General features: G+C 39.2%; 1 pseudogene; it reads left to right on the top strand.

The window, feature by feature from the left end:
• Positions 1-2,710: 2,710 nt before the first annotated feature.
• The window catches only part of LOC122655040, a 66,268-nt pseudogene continuing 51,187 nt past the window's right edge, over positions 2,711-17,791 (top strand).

Raw genomic sequence — 17,791 nt, forward strand, 5'->3', positions numbered from 1 at the left:
TAGAAAATTTCTAGGGGTGATAGACATAATAAATTTAAACTATAAAGATGGAAAACGTAAATTTTTCCTATAATTAACAAAAGGGCAAATTTCACGGACATCCCCTGTAACTATTTGAAATGGCAAGTACACCCTAAATTTTGTCAAAATGGCAACCTTTCCCCTGACGTTAAGCAATGTTATGACAATTTTACCCTCTTAATAATTTAAATAAAATTTATTAAGATTCCATCATCTTCCCAAATCGAACTTCCTCATCACCACCACTGTCTCTCCGACCGCCACTGATTTCACACAGAAGCCCATAAACAAGAAAATACGACACGGTGAGCAGTAGCACCGCCGGTGACGCTCTCTGCGACCGGAGAGAATAAATTCCGGTCAAAATAAACTCTCATTTCATTTCTTCCCCTCTTCTCAACCGCCATAGCAAATCAACGAGCTTGCGCACATAAGCATTCTCGACCGCTCATCACATATGCTCGCAATGGCCTCTTTCCTCCTCTCAGTCACCAGAGAGCTCATGTACCAGAGTAAAGAAGTGAAGTAGAATCTATCCTTTCTCTCTCTGTATCTCTGTTATTCTGTCTCTGTTCTGATTTCAATTCCCCTCCTTCAGCTTCAGATTTTCATTTCCAGAGCTTCATGTGATTCTGATCTTTGTTCTGAATTCTAAGGACAAGGTTATTCGAATTTGAGACAGATTTTGAGCCCTTTTTGAAATTGTAAAAGATGGGTTTTTCTTTGGAAAGTCTGTGAGTTGAGTGACAGAAAGGACGAACGAAATGTCTTTCAAGAACAAGTTAGCAGAGCCGCCTTCTAAGAGCGTAGTGTCTAGGAGATGGACCTTATTGTTTTGTGTCGGTAGCTTTTTTGTTGGAATGCTCTTCACTAGCAGGTATTTCGCCATTTGAGGTTTCTTCTTCTTGAGTTCCCACTTGTTTTATATCTTTAATGGGGGGGGGGGGGTGGTTTTCCTGGGGTTTGCTTGTGGTTTTGATTGGTTGGCTCAATTATGCATCTTTTAAACTGAGTTCCGAATACCAAACTTATTGTTCCTCTGAACTACTTAGTCCGGCGAGGAAAAATTCTGGGTCTTTTGTTTAAAATCTCTCTGGTACTGTTTCATATGGGTTTTGATTTTTCATGAGTAATTATAAAGTAATTGTCTGCTATATAAATTTGATTTTCAATAATCTTGATGTGGTGATGCAGTTTTGAGTACTTTGAATTGGGTTATTGTTTCATATTCCTTTTGGGTTTCCTATTTCTCTTATTTCCTTCTTTCTTCTTCCTGTTCAATTGCAATTCTGTCCAGTCGACCGTAAATGCAGGGATAGATCTGAATTGGGATTCCTAGTCTGACCCAACCCCAGAAAGCTCTTCTTCTACAATGATTAGGGAATCTACATGTGGCTGTCAGCATGTGCTTCAATTTGAATATTGTAGATACAGATCAAGGTTAATCCAATTGTTCGACATCCCTTTTTTGCATTTCCATCTGTTCGTTACGGCATTTTTTTTTTAAATTTTTAAGGGGCCGCTGGTTGTCCACCTTATCCGCCGCCGCTGCAAGGAGCGTGTCTACCGCCAACGGGATATCCTCAGCCGGTGGCAAGGTATGGGTATCCACCCCAAGGGGCGTACCCATACCCTCCACCTCCACCAGGTTATCGGCCATGGTTTTGGACTTGGGACGACAATGCTGCTCTTGTTTCTTATGCCACCCGGTGAAAACGATGAACGGAGAGAATGAGATTTAGGGTTTTACCCTTAAGGGTATAATAGGAAGTTCACCCTATGATATGTGTAATTTTGTCATTATAAAAGAGTTAACTGCACAGATCTAACGGAGTGGACTAAGTTGAAATAAAAATATAAAATAAAGGTAGTCTGTACCATTTTGACAAAATTTAGGGTGTACTTGCCTTTTCGAATAGTGATAAGGAATGTCTGTGAAATTTGCCTTTAATAAAACCACATTCTTTCATTCTTTGTTATCCACTTTGCACCAACAAATAATGATGGAAAACTCATTAGGGAATTGGCTGCAGTACCAATTTTTTAAATTAAAACATGATGAAGGATCTCAGCCTTTTCATGGACGGAAGAAGAAGAAGGGCATTAATATCATTTTACCCCATCAAGGGTATATTGGTTATAACTCATTTCAAGACTTAAAAATTCGTACCGTTAGCAACTAACGTGTACAGTTAACAGAGTGAGTGTTTTTGTTACTTAGGTCATACTTCAAGGGAGGAACGTATAATTTCCCAAAACTCATGGGTGAAAATGTAATTAGGTCATACCTCAGGGGAGGTACATGTAATTTACCCCCCAAAAAAATAAAACATGTTTGTACTCCGTTTGGGTCCACAGTTTACCGCCCACTTATAAGTTTTTAAATCAAGCTTAAAATCGTGCTGACAGCTGGAATGAAAAACAATATGATGAAGGCCTTCGTGGAAGGCAGTTTGTAGGCAAAATCAGAGTATTGTACTACCTCACAATTAACTGCCCAGATAAGAACATATAATCAGTAGCAATTAAAAGAACTTCCCATCTCTCATTCAAAATAAGTCAACCTAGCTCCATGGATTTTGGCCCAGAGGATATAGAGTGTGCAAGGTGATTAGAAAATTTTTGCCCCTTTCTCTTATTTCTTTCATTTTTGTATTGTTCATCTGTTCTTGCAAATTCATTTTATTCCATGACTGTTTTGGAGATGTTTTTGATGAATTACATTGTTTCTGGTTATTCTTTAGTGTTTAGGAGTGATGACGATTATAATGAATATGGTGTTTATCCCGAGTTTGATGAGATTGATAATACCTATGGATAGCATAAAGTGCATTCTGGTGCAGAAAATATTAAAACAAAAGATTTGAGTAGCTCTTCGGTACATGATAATCTAGATTCAGGACTCACGAGGTTAGAAGGAATCAAAAAAATGGGGGAAGCAGCAGAGGCACATGATATTATGAGTGTGAAACTGCTGGATCATTCTATATCTGATGGGTATGGTACAGAAGCAGAGCCAATTGGTTTTGAGAATGACGGGTTACTTTGGATACCTCCTTCTCCAGAAGATGAAGAGGATGAGAGGGAAGCTTTGCTATTTGATGACGATGACGATGACGATGAAACGCGAGAGTGGGGATATTTACATTCTTCAAGCAGCTTTGTCAGTGGGGAGTACCGCTTTAGGAACCGATCGAGCGCAGAGCAGCATTCTAAGGCCATGAATAATGTGGTTGATGGGGATTTAGGGCTTCGATTGCTCAACTTTTGCAGGTCGAAAATCTACCTATTGGTGAAGAAGCTGACAAAGAAAGTTGGTTAGAGATAATTACATCTTTGTGTTGGGAGGCTGCAACATTCCTGAAGCCAGACACAAGCAAGGGGGAAGAAATGAATCCTGGTGGATATGTGAAGGTCATATGCATATCTTGTGGGCGTCGCAGTGATAGGTAACTTTATGATAAATAAATGATGATTCGTATTAAATGGCTTCTCATTTCATATGCTTCGTTTATTAACTAAATGGTCTTGAGTTTTCAATAACCATTTCTTTGATGGGTCACAAACTCACAATTCATCAGATTGTAACTTGGCCAATCTTTTGTTTCTTGACAAGACTGGCTGTGGTAGGGGTACTGTGTAGTTTGTTTAATTTCTGGTTTAGGTTTATGAAACTAATGAAGAGTTTTCCCCTCATAAATTGAATACGTGGTAAGTTGGTAGATGTATATATTGTGTGGTGATGGATTGCATTTTTTGAAACTTGATGTGTGGTCTGCCCTTATACCAGAACACTTATTTACATATGTGGTCTACTGGTCTTATTGTATTTGCATCATGTACCATGAAACCAAAGTCCTTTTTATGAAGATTACCCCACCTGTCATATTGTTTCCCACACTGTATTCCCTTTGCTGCAGCAATTAACGATATGTTTTTGTGCTTTCACTTTTTAGTTGGAAAATCTTAAACCGGGTTTGCTTTCACTTTTTAACTGCTCATAAAGCACTATAGGAGATTCTGATCTTCCCAGTTTGTGCAGTAAATGTTGCACTTCCCGGGTGGTCCACTCTATACACCTACTTCATTGGGTTCTAATGGGGTTTTGTCGGAATTGGATGCCTATTAGTCATTTAGTTTACATATGCATTAATGTGCTGGTATCAGATTCACAAACCTCTTTAACCCCAGAACTTGGACATGTTAATATTGGTTCATTTGATATCTTTTGAGGTGTAATTCTATGTTGATATAGTTAATCCAGTTATGAAAAACAAAAGAAAATCTTTGGGGCAGCTATTCATTATAAAAAAGGGAGGTGAAAAAAAAAAGGAAAAATAGAATGTACTTATGCCAGCTTGTCTACAGATCAATTCAACTCAACTCAACTCAACAGAGCCTTATAATGTAGTACTAATCCTGAACCAGTGAAATCTAGTGGGAGATCAGCTTGCAACAGGATCTCAGGTATAGCGATAGAACAAGTTTGACAGAAGCCAAATAATTCGATTTAAACAATTCTTGTCAGCCTGGAATTCCAGTCGAATGAACAATACAAGCAGTAGTGAGTCTGTAAATATGATCTGAATCTGATGGACAGGTTTGAGGTAATGAAAGAATCCTTTGAGGTTAGGATTCTTAAAATCCAGAAAGCTAGAGAATTTGAGAGCAAAAATTCATGCCTCTTAACCAGGAATTGAAATTGATATGCAATTGTGGGAAAGAAAGAACTAAAAGAAAATATAAAAAGATATAATCAAGAATCACCATCTGATCTGCAGGGCTGGAATCACCAGTCACCACCGATACCCCAACCTTGAAACCACCACCAGGGTTCTTACTGAATCACCACAACATGTAGCATTCTGAATTACCACAGAACCAAAGGCAAAAAGCCAACTTCTATTCATCAAATCAAGGTTTGAAATTTTGGTTTCGACCAGATTTCAATCCTGTTGAAATCGAAATACACTTGGATGGAAGGGTAAAAAAGCTAAGAAGTTGGATGACTTTAAACTATGGAACACGGGGGATAAAAGTAATAGAAGTGGAGTGGGCATAGTAGTGGATAAAAATTTAAAGAATGATGTGGTGGATGTTAAAAGATCTAGTAAGACCCCCCTATTCCTATTACCCTCCATTTGTCTTTACTTCTCATTCCAAGTTTACCCTTTGGATTTGGGGTGTGGTTATAATTGCATAAATTACAGAACTGCCACCTTATTGTGAATTTGAGTTTAGCTACAGTTCTGCTATTACTTATATCTTATCTACCAAAGGGCCCCTTGAACATTATGGTTAATTCCCAAATTGCCGTTCCTTGATTATAATTGAGTTTCCTTTGCCACTGTGGGCCTATAACACCCAATTTAGGGTTGTAGATACTTAAATCACATTAGTTTTTTGCAATTTTTTGAAAATTGATACTTGCATGGAGTGATGGTTGTTATTGCTATTATTGGAGGTTATTTGCTCAAATTTGTTTAAATCTGGCTTAGCTGGCATTTTATTTGCTATCATGCGGGGGAGATTGGAAATGATTTGCAGTTGCTTTTGATCATGAGATATATGTAATGCTCATCCTTTGTGATGTTGGTTATTGTTGCCATATGATGGTGGATTATTCTCTATTGCATCCTTTGCATTATTGGTCAACGTTTATTGCTACACATGAGGGGGAGATTAAAGATTATTGTTATTATATGATCAAGTCATCAATTGAAGATTATTATTATTTTGTTCGTGTCATTTGCTTGTATCCTCAGTAACAATTTTATTTATGAAGATAATTATCTGTGGTATTCAGCAACAATGCAATTAATTAGTGGTCCACAACAACCTTATGATGTCTGGTTCCCAACAACCTTATGCTGTCTAGTTCACAACAACCTTATGTTGAGTAATTTGGGGGGGGGGGGGTGTGTATGGGAACGTTTTTATTCCAAATTAGTATTTTTGATTCGCAAATACTTTGTGTTTCTGTTAATTTGGAATACTTCTATACAAGAAAATGTTGTATGGTAAAACTGGAAAAAAATATTTGTGCCACTAAAATAAAAAAAAAACACATATGGAATGCATATTAACAGAAGTATATCTTTTGGTGGTGGTGGTAGTGGTGGAGGTGGGGGTGGTGGTGGTGGCGGTAGTCGAGAGTTGTCATTAATTATTATGTTGAGTCTTTTTGTTACCTTTTTTGTTTCTGTTCCAGAAAAACACCGTCAAGTTGTGTTGAGCTATGTAGGCTTAAGGGCATTCGGTTTCCCCCCCATAACCGACTCATTAATTAGAGTCGGCTATGAGGGGGTATTATTGTAATTATAGTCTCTCCTCTTTTATTATAAATAAAGGGGCTTGGTGATCTTATTGATCACTCAAGCATTCAGTTCTATTGGCTGTAAACATGTTATCAGGGCCAAAATCCTGATCTAGGTTGCAGCCTCCAAGTTTTTTTCTTTTTTCCCTTTCTTCTTCCCCTTCCCTGCTCTCCATGACTTTACTCCAACCTTTTTTTTTTTCTTACTGCAACTCCCTTACAACCATTCTCCCTCACTCTCGGGTCTTCTCAACCCTTAAGGGCAGCACTATGAGGTGATATCTTCAAGATCTAGATGCTGCCCTCCATCCTACCTCATTCCAGATTATGATTGATTGAAGATTACAGGTGCTGACCAGATTCTGCCGGCAGTTCTCTTTTTTGAAGGTCGATTTTTGCCTCTTTTGGAGATTTTTTTTCCCTGCTGCTATTGGTCAACATCTACTCCTGTTTGAAGACTGCAGATTTGAATCAACAAGAACTCAGATTCATTCTTGCGATGTCTCCAGAACAGGTTTTTGACCTAATTTTGACCCAAAATTAGGTTTTTTCATTAGCTCATCAGAAAGTGCTGATTTTTGGAGGATATATTTGCCACTACCAGAGGGAGACTCGTTCCATTTTTTGGCCTATTCTGACGATCAAATTTGTGGGAATTCCAAAACCCGTCTATAGGCTCGATTTTTTCACTGGTTGAGCAGTTCGATTGACTCCACTCTCTTGTCACTATGTCTGATCGTACTACAGCTTCGTCTGGATCAGATGGTTCTGGTCATAATGAGTACCTTCCTTTCGCTGCAAATACCATCAAGTTAGATGGGACCAATTATCTGATGTGGTCTCGATCTAATTACCTAACCATTGTAGGTTGAGGTTTTACAGGACATCTTACGGGTACCTTTGTTAAACCTGATGAAGAAGGTCCTGCTCAGGATCGTTGGCTCTCCCATGACTCCATGGTGATGTCTTATCTTCTTAACTCTATGTATCCTACTGTGGCACCAGGTTATCTTCTCTTGGACACTGCTGCCCAAATATGGAAAGCTGCCAAGGAAACTTACTCTCAAGTTGGGAATGATTCTTAAGTATATGAACTGCAGAAGAAGATTCATGATATAAAACAAAATGAATTATCTGTCTCCCAATATTATACAGAGCTTTGTAAGTGCTGGTAGGAGCTTGATTATTACTCGGATTATCAGCCCACCAATGCCATTGATATTGCTGCCTACCGCAAACATGTTGACAAAACTCGAGTTTATGATTTTTTGGCTGGTCTCAATGTTGAATATGATCAGATTAGAGTACAGATTCTCAGTAGAGATCCTTTTCCTACCTTGGAGCAGTCTTAAGCATTGGTTCACATTGAGGATCGCCGCTGTTCAGCTATGCTCCACCCTTCACCTGCAGATCGATCAGCTTTACATACTCGGTCTGGTTCGAGTACTACTACTATTGACACCTCCAAAGCTGTTAAGGAGCCTGTCAAATGTGAACATTGTGGTAAGCTGTGGCACACTAAGGCCACATGTTGGAAGTTACATGAGAAGCCTACTGATTTTGAAGCGAATCGTAAAAAAGGGGTGGTAGCAAGGGCCGTGGTTAGCCAACTGCTAAGGCAAATCACACTGACACCATTGCAGCCCCTCCTAGAGACACTGGTCTATCTCTGGAAGAACTTCAAGCTTTCCATCGGATGTTAAAGGCCTCTTCACCCACCAATGCCCAGTCCTCTACACCTGCTGTCACTTCTAGTTTTGTTTCTCACTTTGCCTCAGGTATTTCGATTAGTAGCCTTACTAAGGACCTAAATTGCAAAGTAAGATTCTTTCCTTCCATTGTGTCTTACAGGATCTGGTGACAGGGAAGACGATTGGAGTTGGTAAAGTGCATGGTGGTCTCTACTTGCTTGTTAGTGGTTCACAGACTTCTACTGCCGTTCCCTCTCACACGCATCAGTTGCATTCTGTCTCTTCGGACTTATATCAGTGGCATCATAGGCTAGGCCATCCCCCCATTGGGACTTTATCTCATTTATTTCCCCAGTTGGTTAAAAATTGTAATAAGGATGAGTTTTTTTGTGAAGCCAGTGTTTTGGCTAAACAGACTCATTCTAGTTATTCCCCATTAAATAAAAGAAGTCTTTCTCCTTTTCATATTGTTCATTTTGATGTATGGGGCCCTGCCTGGAAAGCCTCTATTTCTGGCCATAGATGGTTTGTCACTTTTATTGATTATTATAGTCACACTACTTGGGTGTATAGAGTGAAGTCTTTTGGTGTTTTCAGCTTTTCCACAAGTTAGTTCAGACTCAATTCAATGCCACTTTGAAAATTCTCCGCAGTGACAATGATAGAGAATACATGGAAGGGCAATTTGAAAACTATATGGCTAATAATAGAATCCTTCATCAAACCAGTTGTGTTGACACACCTCCTTAAAATGGTGTGGTTGAGAGAAAAAATCGCTTCCTTCTTGAAATGGCCCATGCCTTGATGTTTGATCGCAATGTTCCTTCCCAGTATTGGAGTGATACTATTCTTACCACTGCCTACTTGATCAATAGTTTGCCCACCCGGGTTCTGGCCTTTCGTGCTCCAGTTAATGTCCCACAAGGGTTCTCCTCCTATCTTATTCCCCCAAAGGTTTTCGGTTGTGTTTGCTATGCTCGCAATCATCATTCTTATGGGATGCTGGATCCTCGTGGTGTTAAGTGTATCTTTTTGGGTTAATCTGTAACTCAAAAAGGGTATAAATGCTACCATCCTCCAACTTGACATGTGCTAGTCTCCATGGACATCATCTCTCATGAGTCCTAGCGTACTATTCATCATCACTCTTCAGGGGGGGTTTGACTTGGCTTGTGAAGATGTGCCGACCTTACCTGCTGCCCGACCATTACTTGCTACCACATTACCTGCTCCTCCTCCTTCCCATGTTCCTCTTTAGGGGGAGTAAGTGCTGGATCAGGTTCATGTTCCAGAAGGGCCTTCTTTGGATACAATTCAGGGGGAGCAGCCTACTCCCTGTTTTGTTAAACGACAAGTTGAAAAATTCAGGGTAGACTTAATCGCAGAAATATTCGTGTCTTTATGTGAACTCCTAAAAAGCAAGTTAGGAAAATAGAAAAGAGCTTGTACTAATCCTATAGCCCAGTTTGTTTCCTATGATGCTCTTTTTCCTACAAGTATTGCCTTTATTACTGCTCTTTTTACAGCTTCTATTCCCAGGAATGTTAATGATGCTATGTCTGATCCAAAGTAGAGACAAGCTATGTCTGAGGAGATGATGGCTCTTGAGAAAAATGATACTTGACAATTGGTGGATCTTCCCAAGGGACGTGTTCCAGTTGGATGCAGATGGGTCTATACAATCAAGTATAAATCTGATGGTACTGTTGAGAGATACAAAGTAAGGTTGGTTGCCAAGGGGCACAGTCAAGTCTAAGGGATTGACTATCAGGAGACATTCGCTCCTGTGGCTAAGCATAACTCTATAAGATTTCTTTTATCACTGGCTGCCAACAAAGATTGGCCATTATATCAGTTAGATGTGAAGAATGCCTTTCTCCATGGTGACTTGGAAGAGGAAGTGTACATGCAACCTCCACCAGGCTTCAAAATGCCTTCAGCTGAAGGGAAAGTGTGCCTCCTCAAGAAGGCACTATATGGTCTCAAACAGTCACCAAAGGCATGGTTTGAACGCTTCCGGCAGGCTATTCTGAAGAATGGATATTCCCAAAGTCAAGCTGATCACACTCTCTTTACCAAGCGGGGCAATGGTACCATCACAACCCTCATTGTCTATGTTGATGATATTCTGGTCACAGGAGATGATATAACTGAGATAGGTACACTGAAAAGATACTTGGCACAACAGTTTGAGATCAAAGATCTGGGCCCCTTGAAGTACTTCTTAGGAATTGAAGTATCAAGGACCAAGAAAGGAATCAACATATGTTAACAGAAGTTTGTTCTTGATTTGTTGACAGAGACAGGGATGTTGGGCTGCAAACCAGCAAATTCTCCTATTGAGCAGAATCACAAACTAGGAGAAGATTATGGTCCTTCTCTTGTTGATGCGGGAAAGTACCAAAGGCTGGTTGGGAAGCTTATCTATCTCGCTATGACACGCCCAGATATCTTGTATGCAGAGTGATGATACGACTCTCAACCTAAAGCTCTGATACCAAGTTGGATTTTAGGTTAAGGATGTAGGTAAGAGAAGAGGAAGAAGATGGAGGAGAGGAAGAGAGGAAGAGAGAACAAGGGAATGGAAGAGTGATATTTCGGTTGTAATGCTTGTGTGTTGGAGAGACTTCTCCACACTCTATATTACTTGAATAGAACTAATAGACTTATTACATCCATCTCCCTAGGGAGGTAAAAGGTAAAAAGAGACAAACAAGATAAAATACGTAATAGGGCAGCTAGTCCACAGTCTAGTTCCCAAACTACCCCTGTTACATATCGACTAACAACTCTATCAGAAACCACCACCATTGCGGCGTCTTTACTCATCCCATCGCCATCCTTTGAGCTAGAGCCTACTACTCCATCTGGTAAGGATTCTTCTTCTCTTGAATTACCTATTGATGTCCGTAAAAGGTACTCGAACATGTACCCAACATCCCATATCGTATGTTGTTTCCTATGATTCTCTTTCTCCTTCCCATCATGTTTTTGTGTCTTCTCTTTCGTATGTTTCTATTCCACAGAAGTAGCTGGAAGCCTTTGCAGACACAAAAAGGAAAGCAGCTATGGTGGAAGAGATGAAAGCCTTGGGGAAAAATAATACTTGGGACCTTGTTGTTCTTCTTCCAGGGAAAAAGCCAGTTGGATGTAAGTGGGTGTTTGTATTCAAGCAGAAGATGGATGGCACGGTTGACAGATACAAAGCAAGACTTGTGGCCAAGGGTTTTACTCAAACTTATGGGATGGACTATCGGGAGACCTTTGCTCCTGTTGCGAAATTTAGTACCGTTCGTATTCTATTATCCCGTGCTGTGAATTTTGGGTGTATTTGCAGTAGCTTGATGTCAAGAATGCTTTCCTTCATGGAGAGCTTGAGGAGGAAGTATATATGGAGATTCCTCCAGGTTTTTAATCTGAAAAAACTTATGGTAAAGTCTTCAAACTGAAGCGTGCACTCTATGGGCTGAAGCAGTCTCCACGGGCTTAGTTTGGTAGATTTCACAAGGCCATGATTTTAGTAGGATACAAACAGAGTAATGCTGATTGTACTCTGTTCATTAAGCAGTCTGGTGACAAGGTCACTATTCTCATAGTTTATGTCGATGGCATTATGGTGACAGAAAATGATGGTGCAGAGATCTCCCGTCTGAAGAGCTTCCTAGGACATGAGTTTGAAATAAAAGATCTAGGGAAATTAGGGCACTTTTGTTGGAAGAATTGTGCTTCAAGACGAATGCAGGTGTACTATACATAATCATCTTCAATACTCTTCATCTCCCCCTTACCGCAAACTCAACCCCCATAACAAAGGAGATACCCAATGGCAATGGTGGAAACTCTGACCTTCTATGTATTGCACCAAGTGTTCCTACAAGTGCTAATACCAATTATGTACAGTACACCTGTAGACATTGTAGAAGCAGAACTTGCAGGAACACTTGGTGCAATACATAGAAGGTCAGAGTTTCCACCATTGCCATTGGGTATCTCCATTATCTGTCCATGTGCAACAAAAACTTTCTTAACCTGCTAATTTGGTTACCTGCTAAAAACCCTAACAATACCTTGACTCCAATCGAAATTAGGGTTACAGGTTTCAGCCTTTGCTGATTTTTGGAGGGCTCATTACTTCCATTACTAGGACCACTCGACCTCAATCTTGCACCTATCCAAGTTTTCTAGAAGACCCCTCCCCAATCGATCTCTATTTTTTCGGGTTTTCCAAAACCCTGTAGGGTTACCTGCTGCTTCTGGAGTTTTTGGAGGTGTTTCTACCAACAAGAGAGGCAATCTACTTCAATTATTCATGGCTTAAAGAAGTATTTTACCTAAGATAGCTACTGCACTATTTTTTCTGCACTTTTTGGTGTTTCTCCCACTTGAAGATCAAGTCTCAAATCCTACAAGTGATTGGGTGTTCGTATTGGAGATCCATTCCAGCAGCTGTGGACAGCATCTATGCCAAGAAATCATCACACTTTGACAAGCATCAACAGATTTTTGAAGTCCCCTTCCCCTAATCGATATCAATTTCAAGGTTTTCCAAAACCCTGACAAAAATCGATTTTGGGGTTAGGGCTGTCCTATCAAACTAATTTTTTGAGGGGAGTCTTATACATATCAGAGGAGTATTCAACCCAAGTTTCAGCATCATTCATCAAATTATTTTGAACAAATTCAGGTTCACACTTATGGCTCAATTTCTTCAATTATCAATCTATTTTTTAGTGGTTCCTATGTGGCTGGCGGCTTCAACTACCTATGGATCTGTGGGATTATTTATCTTAAATTTGTTGGTTCTATTGGGCTTTACTACATACCTTGCTGGTTTTATTGATTAGCTTATGTAAGCATGACTGGTTGACATGTTACTGCTACCTTTATGTGGACTAGTGCTGCCCTATTATTGAGACTGAGTATCCTACTATTGGATATCGAATTTCTTTCATTATTTAAGACTCGAATCTACTACCCTGGAGATCAGCTTATTTGGGATTACAACAGTGTGTTCCAAGGTTATTGGTTGCAACTACGAACCTATTCAGTTATGTGAAGCATTTCTGGTTCATATTCGGCTTACTTTGGAGCTTGATCCTAGCATTGTTCACTAATTCAGATCTGATCCAAGTTTTTTGTTGAAGCTTCTTACATCAATTGCTGTCCAGATATTTTCGTCAGTCCTATTTCGCATGTGGGAGTTTATACATTGGAGTTTTTGCACACTTGTTCTTCCTTGTTTGAAGATTTATCAAGCCTTGAAGATTGGAGCTTTTCTTTATTTCAAATCAGATCTGTATACTTATTAGATTTGAATATTGGAGTTAGGAGTTTCTCCCCTGCAGGAGTTTCCATTAAGTGTTTGTTTAATCGTTTGAAAATGGTTGAAAATTTATATGTTGCATTGTTTTACTCCGTAATTCATTATCCCACTGCTCTTTTCACTTCGCCACTTCCCAAAACATACCTTTGGCATATACCCATAACCACATTGGATGATAATGGTATTCTCTAATATGCCATTTCTTCCTTTTCCATTACCCTTAGCACCTTTTTTGGAAAATTCTGGAATATTATGCTTTTGCCCTATCACTTACATCATCTTTGTTAAGTCCACGTGTACTACTACACGTGAGGGGGAGATTATGTATAGTACACCTACAGACATTGTAGAAGCAGAACTTGCAGGAACACTTGGTGCAATACATTGAAGGTCAGAGTTTCCACCATTGCCATTGGGTATCTCCTTTGTTATGGGGGTTGAGTTTGCCGTAAGGGGGAGATTGAAGTATTAAAGTATTGAAGATGTTTGGTTCTTGCCTGCCTATGTGAGGTTCTACAGTCGGGTTGATCATTTATGTTGCTTGATTTATTTGTTTTCGTTGCTTGCTGCCCTAGTTGCTTATCTTCAAGATTATCAGTCAGAGATTCATCACTAGACAGCTATTAAAGATTGGTGAAAGTTTGTTGTTCAAGTTTGCCCAGGTTTTGAAGATCTATTTTTCAAGTTCTTGAAGGTTTATTTGGGAGCTTCATTCATCTGTCAAGTTGGACTTTGCTGCGACTTAGTTTCTTCCCATTTTGTTCAAGTTGGGCATTAGTACCTTATATGCGCCAACTTGAGGGGGGGAGTGTTAGCATTATTATGGAGTTTTTTTTCTTATTAGTTCAAGCTGGAGCTTCTCTTTACTTATTTGTATAATCCAACTTGAGGGGGAGTGTTGGAATATGTAATCCAGAATACCTTGGGGGTATTCCGGTCCTTTTGGGGTAGTTTAATTCCTATGTTATTAGGTTTAAGACACTGCTCTTATAGAGACAGTTAGTTAGGGGTAATTATGTCTACAGTTGGCTATATGGGTTTTAGTCCCACATTGCCTATTTCAGTCCCTTTGTATTTTCCCCTCTATTATAAATAGAGGGGCTTACCTATCAATAAATACAAGATATAATTTTCTCTCATTCTCTCTTTTCTAACCCACAGTTCTTCCGACAACTTTCTTGGGATTAAAGTTGCTCGTTCCTCAAAAGGCATCTTTCTCTCTCAACGAAAGTATGTCCTGGATCTTTTATCTGAGACTGGTTTGTTGGGTTGCCATCCCTGTGATACATCTATGGAAGTGGGTACTCGACTGAAGGATAAAGATGGTGAACCTGTTGATAAAGGCCGTTATCAAAGACTAGTGGGAAAATTAATTTCTCTCTCATATACTAGACCAGACATTGCGTTTGCGGTGAGTTTGGTCAGTCAGTCCATGCATGATCCCTACTCTACACATATGGCTGCTGTTCTTCACATTCTTCATTACTAGAAGTTAGCTCCAGGAAAAGGGGTTCTTTTGTCTCCGCATGATCATCTTTGTATTGAGGCATATACCGATGCTGATTGTGGTGGATCACTTGATCGGAAGTCCACTTCAAGTTATTGCTCTTTTGTAGGGGGAACCTTGTTACTTGGTGCAGCAAGAAACAAAATGTTGTAGCAAAGTCCAGTGCTCAAGCAGAGTTCCGGGCTATGGCATAAGGAATCTGTGAGTTATTGTGGATTCAAGGATTACTTCAAGACCTTGGTGTTTCTGTTCATCTCCCAATGATGTTGTATTGTGATAACAAAGCCACAAGTAGTATTGCCCGTAATCTAGTGCAGCATGACCGTATGAAGCATGTTGAGATCGACAAAGATTTCATCAAGGAGAAGTTGGAAAGTGGACAGATTTGTATGCTTTTTTTGAAGTCCGATGATCAGTCAACCAATATCTTCACTAAGGGTTTGAGTGGGAAATTATTTCATCCTATTTTGTTCAAGTTGGGCATGTGTGATATCTATGCACCAACTTGAGGGGGAGTGTTGAGTTATGTAGCCGTAAGGGCATTCCGGGGTTTTTCCCCCATTGCCAACTCATTAGTTAGAGTTGGCTATAGGGGGTATTATTGTAATTATTGTCTCTCCTCTTTTATTATAAATAAAGGGGCTTGGTGATCTTATTGATCACTCAAGCATTTAGTCCTATTGGCTGTTAACAAGTTGTTTCTCAAAACTATTTCAAATGTGTTCCTTTACCCGGTTCATTCCAGAAAAACACAAAAACACCAGAAGTATTTTTTTTAAACTTTACCATACAGACCCTTAGTCTCCAACAACCTGATGCTGCTACTTGATCTCCAACAACCTGATGCTCAGTTATTTGGTCCCCAACAACCTGATGCTACTACTTGGTTCTCAGTAACCTATATTGCATTTTTATCAGGGGGGTGCAATACTATACTACAATTTTACCAGTGGTTCACAGTGACCTATGCTGCATTTTTATCTGTCTTCTTTATGCAGATTACTACTACCTGCCTTCCTTGGGAAGAGCTTATGATGTTGTTGATATGATATTTTGGATTATGGATTGGTATTTTCGACCACCGATTTTGTTTGTTGCTGATGGTTATGCTGGGTTTATTCGACACACAATTTTTATCTACTATTATTGCTGATGATTGATTTGCTTGAGCTGATATGAAGTTCATTGGCATCTATAACTGCGATATATGTTCAAGACCGGTGCTGTTTTTAATGTCTATTCTTGCTGTTCCAAGATGGAGCCTTTGATATATATACTCCAACTTAAGGGAGAGTGTTAAAGTTTGTACCATGGGGGTACAATACTTTGTATGTGTACCACTATAGTGGGAGTGTCTCTATCGTGGTTAGTTGTTATTTTATCTTTGGTTTTATTATTTCCTAGTTAGGCTAGACTTAGTCTACTATTTTTGGACTTCTGTTACAGCAAGGACTTTAAATCCTTCTCTATTTGTAGCTGAGCTTTATATATATGCGATGAGGGGACTGCCAACGATCGTCGACTACAGTTTCTTGTTGGCAGTCTCGACTTCTCCTTCTTCCTCAATTCTCTCTTTCTCTCTTCTCTCTTCCACTTGCAGGTACTAGTTCCAGGTTCTGGGTTTGTTACAAAGACGATGAAAGTAGGCAAGGCTCTAGGTCCAGATGCGGTCCCAATAGAAGTGTGGAAGAACTTAGTAATCTGTGGTGTATCTTGGCTAACCAAGATGTTTTATAAGGTTACGAGCACAAGGAAAATTCCAGATGAATAGAGGAATTGTGGTTTCAATTTATAAAAATAAAGGTGATATTCAGAGCTGCAACAACTATAGAGGCATAAAACTAATGAGTCATACCATGAAATTCTGGGAGAGAGTTATTAAAACTCATTTGAGACAATAAACTATTACTACGAAAAAACAATTTGGTTTTATGCTAGGAAGCCCCACGACATAAGCTATTTACTTACTTAGGAGACTCATGGAAAGATTTAGAGATTGCAAGAAGGACCTCCATATGGTCTTTATTGACCTAGAAAAATCTTATGACAGAGCCTCTAGAGAGTTAATCTGGCAAGTACTAAAGAAGGGAGGCGTTTCAAGTAAATATGTGGACATAATTAAAGGTATCCATGATGGTGTGGTGACTAGTGTAAGAACTGTGGGGGGTGGTGTCAAGGTACTGAATTCCAATTATGGATGATGTAACCAGAGACATTCAAGATAAGTTTCCTTGGTGTATGTTTTTTGTTGATGATATTGCTTTGGTGGATGAGACAAAAAACAATGATTAATGCCAAGTTGGAGTTATGGAAATTAACCTTGGAATCAAAAGGTTTTAAGATAAATAGAACAAAGATGGAGTATCTGGTGTGTAACTTTAGTTACACTAGGATAGATAAAGAGGTGAAAATTGATGAGAGGGAGATTCTGCAAAGTGATTATTTTAGGTATCTGGGCTCAATCATAAATAAAGAAGGTAATATAGATGATGAAGTTTCATAGAAAATTAAAATAGGATGGATAAAGTGGAGAGGTGTGTTCGGAGTGTTGTGTGATTGACATATTCCTTTAAAACTTAATTCCTTCAATATAAATCAGATTTAAGCAATCTTGGATTTGTTAGAAAGCTTTGTTTTGGAAGCTTTCCAACAAATCCAAAATTGGTTAAATTTGATTAATATTGAAGGAATTATGTTCCGGTCAAATTTAATTTGGTGTGCGCGAATGCTGTCAAAATGGCTCTGAATGGAAATAATTTTTTAGACATCAAAACAAATGAATATTTTACCGTACTTTTGGTTTTTAGCAATGTTTTACCATATTAAGATTTATGGAATTTATAGATTTGAGAACAACCCCAGCATTTGAAAGTTGAAAATTTCACCTACCGCCGAAAATCCAATTTTTGTTCTTAAACTGGGGGGTTGACTTT

The sequence above is a fragment of the Telopea speciosissima genome, chromosome 3 (genome assembly GCF_018873765.1).
Source record: "Telopea speciosissima isolate NSW1024214 ecotype Mountain lineage chromosome 3, Tspe_v1, whole genome shotgun sequence".
Taxonomy (NCBI): Eukaryota; Viridiplantae; Streptophyta; class Magnoliopsida; order Proteales; family Proteaceae; genus Telopea; species Telopea speciosissima.